This window comes from Pongo abelii, chromosome 4, assembly GCF_028885655.2.
Source record: "Pongo abelii isolate AG06213 chromosome 4, NHGRI_mPonAbe1-v2.0_pri, whole genome shotgun sequence".
In the NCBI taxonomy this organism is placed as follows: domain Eukaryota; kingdom Metazoa; phylum Chordata; class Mammalia; order Primates; family Hominidae; genus Pongo; species Pongo abelii.
Genome location: NC_071989.2, coordinates 27431236 through 27445549, shown reverse-complemented (window position 1 = coordinate 27445549; position 14314 = coordinate 27431236). Strand labels below are relative to the sequence as shown.

At 31.0% G+C, this 14314-nt stretch overlaps 1 protein-coding gene across 1 annotated transcript in view; it reads left to right on the top strand.

Moving 5' to 3' along the window:
• CDH9 (cadherin 9) overlaps positions 1 to 14314 on the top strand; it is a 162844-nt gene that overhangs the window by 11878 nt on the left and 136652 nt on the right. The gene's annotated exons all lie outside the window — the stretch shown is intronic.

The window sequence follows — 14314 nt, the reverse complement described above, 5'->3', positions numbered from 1 at the left end:
ATACAAAAGTAGGAGAGAGCCCTAGACTATTTAATGATTAATTTCATTGTTCTTGAAATTAGATAAGCTAAGTCTGAATGTAAATATTCATATCATAAGTTTACTTAAGTTGACATAGCACACAATGGAAATACTTTATATTTTGAACAGTTTTGTGTTACAAGTTTGTATTACTTGAAATTAATATAGAATACTTAATAACATAGATAGAACACTCTACGCTTTATAGCTTGAAGTTAAAATGAGTATATTACTTACGGATCTTGGAGATGTGAGTGAATGATGAAAGTCTTTTAAATCAATAATAATAAAATTTCATAGGCTCTCATATCATAATCTATTTTAATGCCAAGTATTTGAGTTTGGTTTTTTTAATCTTTTTACGACTTCCCCCTTTTAGTCCTTGAATTGCATTAACAACTATAAAGTGAATGCCATTCTTGACCTTAAAATGAATACAACTTATAAAAGATGATTCATTTATATAAGGATTTTATCGTGGTTTGAAAAATATGATTCTAACAAAAATGATAATAATGATTGCATACTTGCAAGTAGCATTCACCAAAATTAATTTGAACAGTATATTTTTGGAGAATGTTAATGATTTGCTAGTTTTCCTAATGCATTGTCAACTGGAGTTAATGTTTATAAAATATACAAAGTATTTAAATTTATATTATTTACTATTTTTTTTCTATAGTCAAGCATTAGCACCAAATGTTTATTCAAACCTTACTATGCATCAAGCATTTTTCTGGGTGCTAATATTATAGCAGTGAGTATGATACAAAGTTTTTAATCACAACAAGGTATTTTCTAGAGGAGTGATACAAATAACAAAAAGAATAATTAAAATATTTTTAAATTCTCTGTAAACAGGTGGTATCATGGAGAGTGACTGGAGAGGTAAGTAGAGCTTTGTGAAAGTGGTGAGGGAGGTTTCTTGGAGAAGGTGACATTTGAACTGAATCCAAATGAGGAGAAGGAAATATTATGACACATACTATTTTGGGTAGAAAAAATGACAGGTGAAACAGCCCTGGTATGTTAACAAAATTTACTCATGTTAGAATAGAATTCTAACTCTAGTTAATTTAATTCATAAACCCACATTGTTATATTATGCTTATCTCAGTAATTATAAACATATAATAAGAATGTGAACTGGACACTTTCCATTTCCCGTTTCAGTGTTTTATTAATTAAAACCCACATTCTTCTATTTTTTTCTTGCTTGATTAAATAAGATATTCCAATATGATACAATATTCATCTTTTTATTTATACAAAGTTAGAGTTTCATTAAATATTGCTATTTAATAAATTTCAAACAGAAATTTCAAGCAGCTACTATAAAGTATTAAAATTTTAACTGTGAGTGTCCAAAAAACTTAGTTCTCCAGTGCCTCCTGGTTTTCAGTGAAAGACTCACTGAAGCTAAGGCAGGACGTGGGACCTTAGTGTAAGAATATATATCGGCATATGTCACTGTCAATTACTGCATCTTTATTTATAATAATACAGGACACAATCTTACAATTCTCCAAAAAATATAATTCTGTTAACAGGATTGATGCTCCTTTAGTCTGAATGTTGAGGGAGGTTCTATTCTTCATGGAGGCACGAGAGAATAAGAACCTGTTGTTCTAGACTTCTCTCAAATGTCGCCAAAGGTCAAGTCCTTCCCTATCTGTGTGATTTTTTATCTAGAACATTTTCCATCCTTTAATTACAGTTTCCAAAAGAAGGAACCTAATTACACGATGGCAGTTCTTCTCTACTTCCCAGAAAATGTTGTCTTGCAGGTTCCACTGTTAGCAATTTGTCTATTGCGTCATGCCAACCTTTATTTCTTTGGTACTTTTATGGCTTCTCTTCCCTCTTTATTGACTTATTCTTTTGATGATCTCCAGTTAAGCTTTCTGAGTTAATTGTACTAAAGTAACCTGTGTTTCTTTGTATCAGGACTCTGGTCAGTCTTCTGATTGGTCTCCAGTTATTTTCCCTACCATATCTGTATTAGGTGATGAGCCCAGTCATCTTTTCTTGAATCTCCTGATATGCAATGTATTTACTGAACTTTAAGCTCTCAGCAGAATGTTTGGATAACTTTCCTTAAAAATATCTGTCAGCGTGTTACTCAAAATATATTGATAGGTCTATACCACTTGTGTGAATTAAACAGTTGTAATGACAATATTCTTTCCCCAAATAACACACAGATAATATGCTTCTCATTCTACACAATAGATTACACATTTTGGCTGAAATGTTGTAAGAAATAAATAATACCCAATTTGGATTTTTAAGATTATATCACAAAAAAATTAATAGATATTTTCTATAAGGAAATGCAACACTGTATTTTGGGTGAATCATGTTTTGCTAGATTATTATTTTTTTCTGCATTGCTTAACTATCATACTAAATCATATGCTGCATTGTAAATGGTATGGTATTTATGACTTTTGATCCGGTGTTAACTCTATGTCTACTACTTTCCTGCACCTTCATTCCCAACTCAAACTACTAGCCCTATGTTTTCAGCTACAGAGTAGAAATCAACTGTAGTTTACCTAAATATTAAACGTAATGGTTAAGAATTCAGGCTCTTAGTCAAAACATAAGTTTCAATGTCATATCAATTAATTTATTTCATTTCTCCAAATATCAGTTTTCTTATGCAAAAATGTAGATAATTAGAATTCTTGGAATTGTTGTTAATGACTGTGGTAATGCAAGTATCAAAGAGCTTATTGTTATTCTTGTTTATTATTATTATATTCACTCAAATATATACTCAAACTGTCAGTTTCTAATAGTGGCTCAAGATAATTTCACTACTGTGTTTGAGAAGAGTAGTAATACTTTTCCTTACATATTTTAGTTTTTCTTGCCTAGACTCTTAAGAAGGTGGGAAACAAAACATAATTATACCTCCAAATAAATGACTGAAAAGTTTTGTCCTGACTGGGATTTTACTTGATGTGATACTACATTTTTTCAAAAGAAATTTACACTGGCTTTTAAAAATACCATATAATTAATCATGAATGCAGAGTGGGAGTAACAATAAGAACATATTGAAAAAATGGAAAAATAGCTTAAAATTATGTAACTGGTCATACTTTCCAAGGGCACAGAGAATAAAAAACTCTTCCATTTATGAGAGTATGAAAAATATGGTTCTTAGAAAATATTTGTCCAGTTTTCATCATTAATAAAAATAGGGTCAAGTTAAAATGGTTTCTAATGAAATTAGATGCTATGTTTATTGTTATTATTTATTTATTTATTTATTTATTTATTTATTTATTTATTTTTGAGACAGAGTCTAGCTTTGTCACCCAGGCTGGAATGTAGTGGCATAATCTCGGCTCACTGCAACCTCAGCCTCCCGGGTTCAAGCAAATCTCCTGCCTCAGCCTCCGGAGTAGACGCAATTGCAGGTGCCCACCACCACACCCAGCTAAGTGTTGTATTTTTAGTAGAGACAGGGTTTCACCATGTTGGCCAGACTGGTCTCGAACTCCTGACTTCAGGTGATCCGCTGGCCTCAGCCTCCCAAAGTGCTGTGATTACAGGCGTGAGCCACCATGCCTGGCCCTTACATGCTATTTTTAAATAAAAATGTTAATCCTACAAGATTTTATCTCTGTTGGATAAAAGATCTTTAAGAAAAGAATGATTCAATATAGTCACGGATTATTACAGCAAGAAGAAAGCAAATTTACAGTATAATTAATTGACTGACTTTACAGGTAAGAATACCAAGACCCTGAGAAATTGTTTAAAAAGTGACCCTGCAGCAAGCAAACAAACAAAAAAGGGTAGAATCCAGGCCTACTGGAGTAGCTATATAAATAAGAATTCATTGTCAATGAGAATCTATATATTTTTGCAGAATTATTTTTGTTTCATAATCCTTCCATGTAAAATATGACATTGTATTAAGCATAAGTAACAAACAGAGAAAAATGAGTACCATTGAATTCATCACTGTGTTTGGGCCTGGCTTTCTATGAAAATCTTCCTAAAACAAAAATATGATGAATCAACTGGGCCTCCCGAGTGAAGAAGAAAGGATTTATGCAAAGTGTCTATTCTATCTTCCAGTACTAAAGTAGAGTTAACTAAACATTTCCCAAATTGTATGTGGTGGAATTACACTCCACCATGTACATTACACCATTAGTACTGTAAAGAGAGCAATGGATGGGAGTCAAAAGATCAGAAAGTGGGATCTTGTATTCATTTTCCACACTGGGGCTTTACGTCTTCATTTTTAAAATGATGGAAGGAGGCTAGAAGACACCTAAGGGCTCTTTCAGTTCCAAAGTCATTTACAACTTTGCTTCAAAATAGTTGTATTAAACTTTCAACCAGTTTTGTAATAAGCTTCCATCTTATAAGGAAAAAAAAAACAACAATTTAAATAACTGAACTACTTGGAAGTATCCAAAAGTCTAAATATCATGGCCTCAGATCTGGTCTCTCTCAAGACCTTTTCTAAGATGTGGAGTCCTCTGTGTTGGTGACTCGTTGAGCACCGGAACTGAGTTTGTTCCATTGACTTCCATATTGCCTAAATTTCCCCACACTGATATCAGTATTTCTGTGTATAAAAATAATGTGATTTAGAATTTCATTATTGTCCCACATATTCAGAAATGTATTCACTTACCCTGTCTACAGAACACTCTGCTTAAACTGTGCAGTCAAGACAGTCACATCTATCATTACCTGGTAACAAATTCAGTTATCAACCACCTAAAAGAAACATATGTTTCAGTCATCAGTTATCTATTTTAAATTATTTGTGTGGTATGACTCATTCAATTAGTAATCAACTCATTTGATTGAACTTGTTATATATGTTTCTGAAACTATAACATCAGCTATGTTTGATACTATTTGCATATACAAATTATTTTTATATCAAGGAATTGTAAGGTATGGAGAAATTTGTCAATACAACTGTTCAATCCTTTGAAGAAGACAAAGTATAGATGTTAGTCTGACAATTTTAAACGTAAATGTTGGAATCATTCAAAGAATACATAATCCTAATGTCCAATGAATCCTTTAAAAAACTTAATTTGTGAAAAACTAGATTAAAAAAAGTGTACAATTATTTCATTGAGAGATTATATATTGGCATGTTTCCAAAAGTCTGTGCTTGATTGTTATTTCATTGGTTTATATATTTAAAAAATTCTCTGTAAGGCACTTCAGATACTAGACGCATCAGAAATTACTATTCTTAACCACGTTTTATCTATAGTGTTATGGGAGTAATAAGAAAAGCATGAAGGTGTAAGATAAGCATCCCCAATTCACAAAACAACACCACCCTCTGTTTCAATGTAATGTCAACACGAGAGTATCCGATAGTGAATTAAACATTTTGTTTTCACAGTCTATTTACATGAAAATTAATTATTTATAGGTAAATTATCTCCTCTTCTTGTGATTTCCTTCTGGAGTTAGAGATTTCTTTCTGATGTTGTGAAGAAGGAAATTAATCTATTCACTAATTAAATTAATCCTGTTGTAAAATGCAGTTTTACGATAAAGTTCTACAGATTCTCTTTTACTCTAGCAATGAACCTTTATTGATAATGGTATCTTGCCTCAGTCTATGGGGAACATGAAGAGCAGCTGTGTTGGATAAACCACACATAATTGGCATACAGGATCTCTTTGCCAATGATATTGTTGACGTTATATAAAATCTTATACACTCCTGTTTGGAACTTTATAACTGCATCATATTTTATACTATTTTAAAAGAGTATTCATGTGTATGGAAACAACTTCAATGTTATTAGTCTTACTTGTATAAGTGTAGAGAAATAAATCATGTGATGGAAGTTATATAAGGCTTATATGATTTTTCTCCTTCCTTTTATAAGACTCAAAATTTAAGAAGAAATTTTAGTTAATATTTCTTCCAACTTTTGTAATATATTTTTACTATTTTCTGATTGTTGAAAAATAATTTTCTTCTGGGGGAATATACAATTGTAGATCATAAGTGCTGACTATTAATATGTCATTAATAAGTCAACGTCAAACTCAGTTAAATGTACATATAGACACAGTGGGCAATTCATGTGTAAAACTGCTCCAAACCTCACATTCATAAAACCAAACTGCTTAACACAATGCTTTAGCTCCCTCTTTTGGATGGCCCAGATTATAATATGAAAATAGGAGAGACTCCCCTAATATGTCCTCATTTCTACTGGCATTTTATAATATTTGAGTCAATATTTATTCCATGATTAAACTCTATAAAATAATCATTTTCATCAGTTTTCAAAAGAAAGTAAGCCAAATCTACACTTAGAAATAGTTTTACTAGTTGATTTCTCAGCCATTGAACACTTCCCAAAATTAAGGATATATTTTGATAACAGTGTTTAAATACACATTATTCTAAAAGAATTAACAGTCAATTGTATGAGGGTTTTAAAATACTATTTATCCAAATAAAATATCTGAGTTCAATTATCCCATGAACTATGTACTAGCTACACTTAAAGCATTTAATAACCAAGAAGAACTTTAAAATGTATTGAACACTAGGCATATATATATATATATTTTGTGTGTGTATGTGTGTGTGGGTGTGTGTGAATTCTTATCTTAAATGTTCTTAAAATTTTTTCTCAGTTATTTTCATAATGGCATAGAAAATAATACATCGAGATCAAGATGTATAAAACAAAAGTCTGTGCAACTTTCTTAAAAAATATGTAATTAACAATAATAGGCACAAAATAAACACTTAAGATAGACATATATCTTACCTTAAAATAACATCACTTAAAATACTTCAATACTAACACTAAAATAATTCAAGCTGCTGAAAAGCAAATTATCATCACATTTGGTTAATTTTTTTTGTTTATTATTCTGCAGTAATTAAGTATAGTATTTTAATATTTAATAGCAGTAAATGCCAATTGTGTAAATATAAAATTCATGGAATTGTTGGTTTCCAGAAAAAAAGAAGTTAAGTAATTATTTTACGTATCTAAAAGTATAAACGCAGAGTTATATATTCATTTTTATTTTTAAGCTATTTAAGTGTATTTGCTTAACCCTTACTTTGGAAACAAACAACCGTTTTAAATAATTGTTTTTTAAAATTAAATATTAATTGACATGGCATTATTTGTACTCAAAATAACGTAGTAGGCAATTCAGATAATTAAGTTTTCATATTTAAGTACTATAAGCCTATATTATGAAATGCTAATGCCGTCACAAATTATAGAAAATAAATTATAATGAATATATTATCACAGAGCAGTCAGAAAAAAGAATGTAAGTTAATATCACCTATTCCAGTGGTGTCCACTTTCTAAACCCAACCTTCCAACAGGCTGACACTTCTTGTAATGTATTTAATTTAACAGATAGTTTAAATTGCAATCATTGTTTGGAGAATTCCATAATATGAAAATACTTCAAAGTCCATGTGTGGTAGATGAATATTAAGAATTTCACATGCAGAGAAATGACTCTGTCTTAAATTTTCTATTATATTTAAAACTTATTTTATTTCAAAAGATATATAAAATTATTGTTTCTGACAAGTGAATTTAAAACTCTCATTTGCATTGATTTATTTATTATTTACATATTTCATAATTGAATGGCCAATATTTTCCCACCTAAATAGGAGCTGAATACTATCTTTGTACTAATTTTTCTGCTCTGTGTGTTAAGAAATATGCAAAAGTTTTACCATGAACTTGATTTCAGCATATGTAAATGCTACATATAATAATTACATTACCTCAACCTGCTCACAAAGTGACACCAAGATCATAAAAAATAACTCTGGATAATTTACTAATATTTTCTAATGGTAGTAACAGAATAGAGTGAAATAATTACAAAGTAGACTGGGATTAATTCTAGGTTATAAAATGTGTTAAATAATGTTATTTTTCAAATTTTACATACAAATTACTAAGATGGGACTAGCATTTTAGAAAAAAACAAAAGATCAAATTCTAAAAAACATCCAAAAATGTAATTATTTGGAGATAGTCTGGCTAACCTATGACATCAACTTTATTAATATCTGCATCTCCATTGCTATAGTCTCATCTGTAGTAGGAGATGTACATCTAGGTTTTCCATTCTTCCATAGCTTTCCTTTCTCGTCATACCCAAATACTTCATTCTAGTTCAACCTTCCATGAAATTGAGTCCACCTCACCAATTATTTCAATTCTGGATTTCACCTGTTACTACTTTTTTTGGGGTTCCTCCCACAATTTCTAGCCGGATTTCAGTGCTTAGCCTAAATTAGATTCCTCTTGTTTATCCCAGCACTACTAATAATAGGACATAATAATATAGTAATAATAATAAAAACATACTTTACAATGGGACAAAGGAATAAAGATGATGTAGGGAACACAAAGCCTGAGGAAAGAAAAACTAAAATCCAATAAATCACTGCTAACTCAAAATTCTGTTGTCCTGGTAGTGCCCTAGTCCAGACTGGAATCCTGGACATCTAGGAGTCCTTTGCTCTCTGCTTGCTGCTGTGTAGCTGGTTCACATCTTCCTAACCAAGAGGTACTACCCTGACATGAATTTTAATTTGGGACTCCAAAATCCTCAATCCTTCTCAGATTGTAAGACAAGATTTTCAAAAATAATATAATTTATTCTGATAATATTATCCCAGAGGTACCAACATTAAAAAAATACGTTATTAAAGAGAATGCCTAATATGTCAGTATGACACATGGGGATTTGGATGACTCCATTAAAAAGCATAGGACAATCACTTAGAATATGTCTACGTGATTACATGATTTAGAGGGCTCCCTGGGAACAGAAAGAGATTTCCATAAAGACAAGTTGAACTTACTAATAGTGGAATCTTAGAAATAAATGCTGTACTTTTTGTTAATAATATTTTGTCTTTAATTACGACTACATATGGGTCAGAAATATTTGATATTTTTCTCTCTGAATTTTATATATATATTTAATTTTACATATATATTTAATTTTACATGTATGTGTGTATGTATTTAAATCAAGATGATATATACCTGAGGAAAATTCTATATACAATATGTGAAAATAATTTTTTAAAATTCTCTTCCCATATGTAAATAGGAGTTTAAATCAGTTTAAATGGCTTTTCAATTTTGGGGTTACCAAAGTTTATGAAATAACCCATTTGTAATATAGAAGTCAATCCAAATAATCTTCTGAGAAAGAAAATAGATCTTAACCTTTTTTTTGTAAAAGTAAATAAAAATTATGATTTGTGTCTCTCAGCCTTATTAGAACCAATACTTGTTTTTACTATTCTGAATAGAAAAAAATCAAAGTTAATATTACCATCACATATAAAGCCTTTCTCAAAAATTGTCAGCATAATTTTCAAAGCATAGTATAAATGAAAAAAATAAAGAAACAACGTATACTAAAATATGTACTACATCACTACTACAATATAATATACATTAAAGAACCTATATGTGAATTAGATAGAAATGGGGATAGATCAAAGAATGCTGGATTCCTGCCAGCTTCTACCTCCCCAGTGCCTTTGCCTTCAGCAATGTGGCTTTCTAAATGCTTTTTAATGACAACTTTCTAAACAAAATACACTTTGTGTCTTCCGTTGATTTATGAGGTAGTTGGAAAATTTAGCGTACTTTATGTGAAACTTGATGATGAAATAGATATAACCGAGAGTTAAAATGTTGAATAAATAAAAACTAAAACTAAAACAGACAAACAGACAAACAAAAACACTAAAGAACTAAGTTAGGTCTTAGGCATAGATATGTTGTGAACATGCTTTTCACCTACTTAAATGTGGGACAGGAGAAAATGCTTTGACATTTGGGACTGCTTTGACCTTTGCAGAGCATTTGGCTTGCCCCCAAAAAAACATTTTCAGTGGACTGAAGCATTGTGAAACAGAAAAGCAATCCCTCTGAACATTTTTTTAAAAATTCCCTTGAGTGGAAAGCATTTCTTCAGTTGAGGACCACTAATTAAAATAATTAAGGAAAAACAATAATATTTTTGATGTTAGGAAAACAAAGGACAATACCAAAAATAAGAATGAGTCTTTCCGTCACCTCAAATCTCTTCCTCTACTATTTTGTTCCTTCATTCTCAATGTACCTGAAGAGTATGTGTGTCTCTTATGATTAAGGTAATACAAGAATGAAATAGTATTTTTTGAAAAATACTTTGACATATGTATGACAAACAGCAACAACAACAAAACAAACAATGAAGAAGAATAGAAAGAACACATAGAAAGAATAGAAAGAAGAATAGAAAGAACAGTTTTGGGCTGAAGAGTTTCTCCAATTATTAAACTTGAAGCTTGTGATATTGGAGAAAAGTAAGCAAAGAAATAATTTAAAAATGAAAAAATTTGTTAACACTCCGGATTTCAGAGCTCCAAGTGATACATACGGACACAACCCTTTAGAAAACTATAAAGATTTAATATTGAATGAATAAAAATGCTCCCTTTATTTCAGTGGATCAAGAAACAATGTGCTCTTTTAAACTTTCTCTGTGCTTCTTTATTTTTTCTCTCAATCTCACAAAAATCTCACAAATAAAAAGCTTATAACCCACGTTTTGACGCTTAAATGCCTTTTTAATGGCTAAAAATAACAGAAATTTTATTTTATGGATAATTTGCATATTGGTTTTAAATTACTTTTAGATTTAAAGCTACTACCTTTGGAGAAAATTATGCTGCCAATTATACTAAAATTCCTCTCAAAACGGACAGAACTAAATTCTCAGATTCCAAAATGCAATATTTGGAAAACTCAAAGCTCACAAATACATAAACCTTAAAAATGCATTCTTATGAAATGTATAGCATATGCATTTCAAGCATATTGGAAAAATGGGTTCTCTTTCTGAATTTATGACATACTCTAATATGTACAATAATTAAACTTTTTATAAATCCTGTAATTGTTTGTGCTCAAATGGTGGCATTTTCTGATGAGTAATGTACTTTTTCATCAAACGATGATCTCTCCTCAACCCAGTACAATTTATTCTCTCACTGAATGATAAAAATGACTTTTAAATGTATGGCTAAAACTATACTTGACATTATATCAGTGTTCTCGAAAATCCAAGATAAAGTTGATTAATAGTAGATATTCACATGCTGGTATTGTCAAGTTGGAGATTTATTGAGATGTTATACTATTCATCTCTGAGGATGGTTACAGTTAAGGAGAAAACAGCTGTTCAAAAGTAGTGATTATTCATATTAAATTATGTGGAAATGTTAAAGGATAGATTATCTCACTAATAAAAATTATGTAAGATGTCAGTACATGTTTGAATTTGTCTTTGTCTGTACAATCCTCTTTCTATTTACCTAAGTCTGTTCTGATGATGACTGATGATGTCTCATTAGATTAGGATGACAAAATCATCAACTAAAAATAATTTTTCATTGTCATTATCAGGAGATAATGACATGGTAAATGTTCTGACTAGTGCTGTTGACACAGGTGACCCTCATATACTTAATAAGCAGAATTCTATTATAAAAGACAGCTCTGAAAAGTGGTGACTCTCATTTGCAAAAGCTTTTGTGTCAAGTGTTTGGCAGAGTACATGGTTATAATATTATGCAGCAGAAACATGCTTCAAATAATTCTGGGAATCATTAATATTTAAGAAAGAATATCATATATTTTATAATTTATATTTATATTTAGTAACAGGAAACTTCCTAAAAGGAAAACATTTGAAGGTACTTTTTATTGGCTTTGATAAATATATTTTGGTATCTCATATATCTAATGCCTAATGATGCTACTTAAACAACAAACAAATGTTGCTTTGCTAAATACATAGGGAAAAAATTAAAAAGTAAACTGACCGTATTTTGTGGCAGAGTTAAATGAGGTTTCTTCAGAGAAGTATGCACAAGAAATAAAAGTAATTTCAATAAAGCCAGATTTTAAGAAATTAGCATTGATGCATTTTTACATTTTAGGTTTCCTCTTATAGAAAAAAATGTCAATAAATATCAATAGCGAGAACACGATTATTTAGATATAAAATAATACCCTCCTTGGGTATTATTTATGTTATAATTCTACCTCCTTGGGTAGAATTCCGTGATTTTGTAACAGAAATATTGCAGTCAGGGCTCTATTAATTTCTTCAATTGTGCAGTAATTCTAATTAAAATTTAATCATTTTTAACTTTACAGAGTTTTAGAAATGGAATCCAATTATGTGAAATATGTGTAAAGTGAAAGATAACATTCAAATTGTTGAAAGTGTTTTACGGTTATGTGATCCATGCATCCCAGTCTTCTAAAGCACAGACTGAGCACCTTGAGTCACTTTAACTTTTGGTCCATTATTTTTCCTACAAAACCAGATCATATTTCTACCTTAAACTCTGTGGATATGATAAGGATAATTAATTTTTATTTAAAACACTTTTGATTCACAGATTCTTATTTATTGAAAAACTCTTAAATGAATTGAGGGGTTCAGAGTGGGCAGATCGGGATAAAAATAAAACAGTGAAACAAGAGAAGGTTCTTGTATGAACCAGTGATAATTATAATCCATGAACTGGTAATATACATAGTTCAACCCTCTGCAAAATGTATTCCTTAACAATGTTTCCTTATAAATCTACATCTATATTTATATATGTCTATATGTTTATCTGGTATATAAGTATGAAGTACATATTTGGTATATATATATGTTCAATAAAAACTGTCTATCATAGATAGTTTTTAGAAAGGAAACCACCTACGATAATTATCTTATTAATTTTCCAAACTCATGCTGCTTTATTTGGATTACAACATAGTGGTTACATTGTGGGTGCTAAAGGCAGATTTCCTGAGCATAAGTCTCAACTACCACTGACAAAGCCAGCTTTCACAGGATCCCCAGGAACACAGCTATAGTCAACCACAGGTTGGTGCATTAACTTTCTGCAGCAAGGCTTACTGCCATCATGGGAACATTTCAGATATTTGGTTGGAGGAGGTTAACATAGAAATATTAGAGCTTCAGAAATGCTGGGGGCACCTAAGGAGTGCTTTAGAAAGCTTGATCTATCCTTGATTGGGTACTGTCAGGAAGTAGGGGTAATTCTGTACTTGTATATTAATTTCCATTTAGCAGGCTGGAAAAACACAGTTTGATGTGATTGTTAACGAAGCAGTAACCAGGAAAGGAAGATATCTGGTCATGTTTGAGATGTACAGTGGCCTTGCTTTTGTCTGTTCAATCACAGCTGTTGAATGAGCTCAGCTGGTGATGATATTCTGTTAAGTTGTTAGCATTCAGCAAAGAAAACCAGAACCTAGTTCCTAGTTGCCAGGGCATGTGCCAGATATCAGTTCTCAAAGCTTATTTTCGCTTTCTTCTTTATCACCTTATAGATGTGTTATCTCAGGAAATATATTTAATTGCTCTGAATTTTCATTTTGTATGGGATATAGAATGGGAATAACAGGACCTTCCTCAAGTGAATTTAGACACTGTTATATAATTTAAAATAGGTGTCAGTAATAAATTAAAAACTCAGTTAAAATGGTAAGAAAGAGCCTTGAAATCTCAGTGAGCTTAAAACAAATGTAAACAGTTTTTTTTTTCTTGCAATATATATTCATCACAGGTTGGTTGGTAGCACTGTAGAGGTGGATTCTTGTCTTCATTTTAGAATCTAGGCTGGAAGTGTTGCTACTTGGCATGGCAAAGGAAAAAGCCCACGGCACGATCATGGAGAAGCTCATAAACCCTTTTTCCAGAAATAACTTATCACATTCACTCAAACTTCAATGGCCAAATAGCCACATAGAATAGCGAGATGCTGGTGAAGCCTCATCCTACGTTCTGAAAGAGGGAGACCTAGGGTTGTTTGTGAATAGAGTATGTTAAAAGATAAATGTAGGCATATTAAAATTCTAAAGAGTTTATTTTAGCAGACAGCAATTCATGGATCAGGCAGCAACAGACCTCAAGCAGGTGGATTTCACTGATGGGGTGCAAGGAGAAAACTTTTACAAATGTTTGCAGAAGTCAGAAAAAGAAAATATTTGACTGATTAAACTGGAAAAGTGCCTTAAATTTCCTAGTTAAACTTTAGGTACCAGTTTTTGACTGGGTATGCTCAAGTTTTGTATTCCTAGGATATGACCATTTACATTGAGTTGGGTTTAGGTTTACTCATGTAGAGACCCAGGGTGCTGGAGCTGCCTTAATCTAATGACCTCCAAATTGATTA